Source organism: Coturnix japonica, chromosome 5, assembly GCF_001577835.2.
Source record: "Coturnix japonica isolate 7356 chromosome 5, Coturnix japonica 2.1, whole genome shotgun sequence".
Taxonomy (NCBI): Eukaryota; Metazoa; Chordata; class Aves; order Galliformes; family Phasianidae; genus Coturnix; species Coturnix japonica.
This window is the reverse complement of record NC_029520.1, coordinates 6,878,880-6,884,229: the sequence shown is the minus strand read 5'-3', so window position 1 is coordinate 6,884,229 and position 5,350 is coordinate 6,878,880. Positions and strand designations below refer to the sequence as shown.

Genomic DNA, 5,350 nt, shown 5'->3' with positions numbered 1-5,350 from the left:
CCCAAGGGGGCAAGGGGAGGGTCGAGGGAGGGGCCCCCAAGCGGGGCCCCAAAAAAAATGCCACTGACATGCCCACCCCCCCGCCAAAAAAAAAAATAATATCTCTTTAGAGATAGTACAAAATCCAGCCTCTAGCACCATTACAAGGGGGAGAACACAACTCAGACTGAGTCTAGACTCAGCCTGAGTTGTGTTCTCCCCCAGCAAAAAAAGAACTTTAAAAAATAAATTTAAAAAACTTAAACAACTTTATAAAAAAAAGCTACAAAAGTTACTAAAAAAAACCAAGACAAAGTACAAAAACCTAAGAAAAACCAAGTCACTAGAAAACCAGCTACAAAACCCAACAACTTACTAAGAAATACCACAAAAAATTCTTTAAGAAACCAACCAAAAAACCAACTACAAAACGCCAAGACCAAACAAAAAACCAACTACAAAACGCCAAGAACTTAATTTTAAAAAGCAAAACTACAAAACTTACTGAAAACCTACTGCAGGAAACCAATTACAGAAAAACCAACTAAAAAAAGAAACCAATTACTAAAACCAACAAATTACTAAAAAAACCGACTACTAAAAAAAACCAACTACAAAACCAACAACTTACTAAAAAACTAAGAAAAACCACAAAAATAGCTTGAAGAAACCAACAAATTTCTAAAAAAAAAAATCAACTACACAAACCAACTACACTAACTTAAAATAAAACCAACTTAAAACCAAACCATCACGCTCCAAAAAACAAAAAAACCCCACCAAAACAACATAATCCCCTGACACCCAAAGGCAACACACCCCTAACAACTCAAAGACACCCACCTGACACCACGAAGATGCATCGACACCGTGCCGACTCTGCTCCTCAAACCGCTTCTGAGGGGATGCTGCCACAGCCGGGCCGCGGTGCTCGCTCGTCCTCGCTGCCGAATGCTCCGCTATAGCGCTCAACCTGTAATAAAAGCAGCAAAACGTTACATCCGGAACGTGCTGTCCCGACACCTACCGGCTGCTGTCACGCCGCCTGTCCTTCTCGCCCTCCCTCGAGGCCGCTCTGACTCGCGCTGTCCTTCCGTCCTCGCCCGCCTTGCCTGGAACAAAGACCGCAAACGACGGGACGCGAAGCTCTTCCGTACTCGCTTCTGCCGGCTTCCTCGGCACGCCTGGGCTTAGCCCATTACGATCCAGGGAAAAAGACGCTAAGGGGAAAACCTTATTGCTCTCTTCTGCTGTCTCTGAGGTGCTTACCGTGAGGGCAGGGCTAGCGACTAGTCTCTTCTCACTGGTGACGAGATGACACAAAAAAAACTCCGCTTGCCACGAGGTACCTTTAGGCTGGAAGACAAAAAACGCTACTTGACTCAAAGGATACTTCAACGCTGGAATAGACTCCCCAGGGAGGTGGTTGACTCCACGCCCTGGGATCTGTCCGGAAGCCCTTTGGATGTGGTGCTCCAATATAACATACTTACTGCCTTGCGGCTTCCCGGTCAAATCCCAAACTTCACCTCATCGCCCGCGAACCCTTCTTAGACCGGGAATACGAGCTCCGGCAGCGCCTCGACTGGGTGAGGCGCCCCGGGGCTCCCCTACTTCTTGCTTAGGCAGAGCTCAAGGAGTTCCGGAAAAGAACACAGCGATCCTCAACGGCGGGCCGGTCGTGCGAGCCGTGCCGCCGCGTCTCCCTAATGGGAAAGAGATCGCGCTCCTCAAGTTGCAAATAAAGGGCAGGGGGTGAAACGGATAAGGCCGAAAGGCGGCCTGACAAGACACTCGACAACAAAGACTTTACCTAGCGGCTCCCGAACGCTCGCCGCTTCGGGCTGACGAGATGCTCGACCTGAAAGAGATCAAAACTTGTATCAGCAGCGCTTTGCGTCGCTGTACCCTCGCGCTCCCAGCCGCCCCGAGGCTGGAAGAACACAGCCCCGTCCCGCTCGCTCCTACCCATGACATCGAGAGAAACCGAAGCCCTCGCTGACGAGCCTCGAGGGGGCTGAAAGCGCCCCGGGACCCCGCTAGGGCTCGGACGACGGAGCGGCGGCCGGCTGACCGCGTGAAGCCGGCTCCGAGAAGCCGGACGAGCTCCGCGCCGGCCCCGGAAGGAGCGCGGCGAGAGCCCGGCGGCCTCCCGCTGCCGTCGGAAGGCCCCGAACGGCTCCCCCGGAGCTCGTCGCATCCGAGCTCCCGTTCCTACCTGAACGGCTCACCGGTTCGGGCTCATCTTCACCGGCACACGTCCCACCGCAACCTGAAACAAAACGGCACAACACAAAGAGAACGTTACCAAAATATCCCAATCACCCCTTTCAAAAACAGCCCATCGCGGTGCTTCGCAGCCCCAGCGGCACGCAAACCCGACGAAGGAGCGGAGCCCACGCCGACATCCGTGCTCTATGAGATCCCGGAGCCGTCTGATGGCTCCCTGCGGCCTCCGGAGGAGCTTAAGAGGCGTCTGGGGCGGACCCACCCCCGGCTGCGAACGAGGCGCAGCTGAGCCCTGGCGGCCGCGGCCCAGCGGCACCTGGCACTCGTTCCCTCGTTAGCGCCGGCTGGGGGCCTTGACAGCTCGACACGTGGACTTCAGATCGGAACTAAGGATTTGAACTGCAGTTTCCATTCCAGTTTGTAATGCGCATGTTGTCACCTCGTTGTGACATACATTAATAAGTTAAATCACTGTGCCTCATTCAAACGGCTCGCTTTGCGTCTCACGACACCCGTCGGAAAAACGTCCCCGGCCTTAAAGGTTTCCGGCAGGCTCTACTTCGAGCTGTCGCTACTCCCCTTTCCTTCCCCCCTTCATTAATAATAATAATAATAATAATAATAATAATAATAATAATAATAATAATAATAATAATAATAATAATAATAACAACAACAACAACAATAATAATAGATTTGTTGAACTGTGAATATTTTGTACCAGAACCAGAAAAAAATATGATTGAAGGCAGCAGTAACAACATGGGAACGGGGATGTGACGGATTCCCCGGCGGGTTTGCGATCCGCTGCACAACATTCCTGACTGGTAACATTTGAAGCGCAGCTTTACGAGCGGTTCCGTACGGTGTCGCTTGGGATTACGCTTGTGTGTGGCAAACGTCAACTGCAATGCTTGTGGTGAGATATCAGTTATCTCCAGTAAAGGACACGGGTACTCTGTAAACATTTCTGCCATCAAATTCACTTTTCGTGACAGTTTCGTTCTTAATTTAAACTCCTGAAAGTTGGACTCCGCTCATTTTCAGTTCTTACGACGGTAGAACTGTGAATGTTTTTATTGCACGCTGTTACACGTATATTTTACACAGACTTCATCAGCATCAGAAAGGAAAAGAAGGGAGATTTGAACGTGCGGAGTGAGGTGAGAGATCCCTCTGAGGGCACGCCATACGAGAAGAGCTTCCTAATGCCAGGACCCTAATATTTATTCTAATGAAGAAAATAGAAACTACACATAATATCTGACTCCATCTGGATGAAATCCATCTATCTGCAGAGTCGTGACTTTAAAAGCGAGCTGAAGATCTCTCGCTGGCATATTTCATTTCTTATCACTGCCTCTTTGTACAAAGCAGCGCCGTCACAGCGCTCTGTCACAGCTCTAAACGAATGGCCTGAGCGAACGGGGGTGCTCTGCAGGCGTACGGCTTCCGCGCCCCGCCCGGCTTGAGCGATCCGCGCTTTGTGAACTCGGGTGACACGGAACGGCGCGGGGCCGGTTCCGATAACATGTCGCGAGTTGTTTCCCACTATTTCTATCCCTCTTCGCTCTCCGACAGAGATTCTTTCCCACTACCTCGTCTTTATAATTTGTTTCGTCCCGCTACTTTAGGAATGTTTGGATCAAATGTTATGCGGTAGCCCAAAGAACACTACGGTGAGGCACGTCAGATACTGAGATAACTGCTCCCTGACGTAACAGATGTGCTGATAGAGCGGTCTTCCAGAGCTGCTGTGTAGTTTAATTATCGCTCAGAGCTTAGAAAAGACAGTTTGGGGCATATTATAGAAAAATATCCGTTACATCTGCGTGAGGCTTAAGCGATACCGTAAGGTTTTCAGATTTCTAAATCTGTGCTTATTAAACAATTAAGCTGGAAACCGCTACAGCCTGAAGTGAGTGTGATGGACGATGCTGCTCGTGCGTAACAAGTGATTATCCCAGCGGGAGGGACACGGCATCTTTGGTCCACGGCCGCCACGCTGGGCGTGCGTGTATTTCCCACCAGAAACTGACGATGTCGCCGCCTTCCCTGGCGGAGCGCTGCCCCCCCGCACCGCCGTGCTTCGGTAATTCCGTCCCGCTTCCGCCCGCTGCCCCCGTATCCCCGGCCCCTCCCCTGCTGCATTTATCCTCCAATAAACCCGAGCCGGCCCCTCGCAGAAGCGTCCGATCGCCGCTTTCGGAAGGAGGGTCTCCCGCGGGACTCGAGATTCACCCCTGTCTACCCAGACGATATCCCAGAAAATTCATCTGCGGCACGACACGTTATTCGGCACTCCGGAACATTTACCCACCCCGAGCTCCTATATACAGAATGACCTGACTTTTAAATAATGACTCTGTAGAGGGAGACAGAGCCCAGCTGATGAAAACGGCTGGCAGCCGCTTTCATTTCTGCCATTCACAAGCCGGAGGATCATTTGTCACTTCTGACTCCAATCCTGAGGACGAGAGCAGAGGCGATGCGGAATGGAAGGGAAGAGGTGACCCGTGGCCGTCGGCTGGCCTTTTCACAAGGTCATCTCAATTCACCTTCTCCCAAACACGCAGCCTCATAAGGTACGTGACAGGTGATGAACAGATGGAACTCAAAAATGAAACTGTAAAACAGGACTCGTGCTGATTCGGTAGTACCCAAACTTCATCCTGACAAAGCCGGGAAACGGTTTGCAAACACCGGATGCTCTCAGCGACTGGGATTTCAGATACGTTTCCAGCAGGGCTTTCTCCCCTCCCCATGAAAACAGACACGCGTTCCCATTTAACAACTAATTGATTTATTTAACAATACAAATTTCTTTCTACTGCATGTTTTAGCAGAGAGAACTTGAGAAACAAAATTAGCTTCTATTTTATTCCTTATTAAAATTTAAATGTTTATACAAAAAACAAAGTTCAGAAAATATAAAATTTACACACACACACACAAAAAAAAGCTACATCAAAAAAAGAACAGAATCATGACGGGTGAGAAACTCCGGTCACTGTCGGCAGTGATTTCCAGCGCTTCATTTCCTGGCATTAGTCTGTTATCTGACTTCAGTGAAGTCACCTGCCAGATCCCCTGCTTCTCATTCCCTTTGGCACTTTATAACCTGAAGTCTCAAGATATCTCG

General features: G+C 50.0%; 1 long non-coding RNA gene across 12 annotated transcripts in view; it reads right to left on the bottom strand.

Annotated features, from left to right (window-relative positions):
- LOC107314378 overlaps positions 1-5,350 on the bottom strand; it is a 10,626-nt gene that overhangs the window by 2,908 nt on the left and 2,368 nt on the right. For 3 of the 12 annotated variants that reach the window (XR_004307524.1, XR_004307525.1, XR_004307520.1), the window contains exon 6: positions 823-1,091. The exons of 8 other annotated variants lie outside the window; for them this stretch is intronic. This is a non-coding gene — a long non-coding RNA (uncharacterized LOC107314378). The remainder of the gene's footprint in view (positions 1-822; positions 1,092-5,350) is intronic. One more of the 12 variants, XR_004307523.1, reaches the window with a different exon arrangement.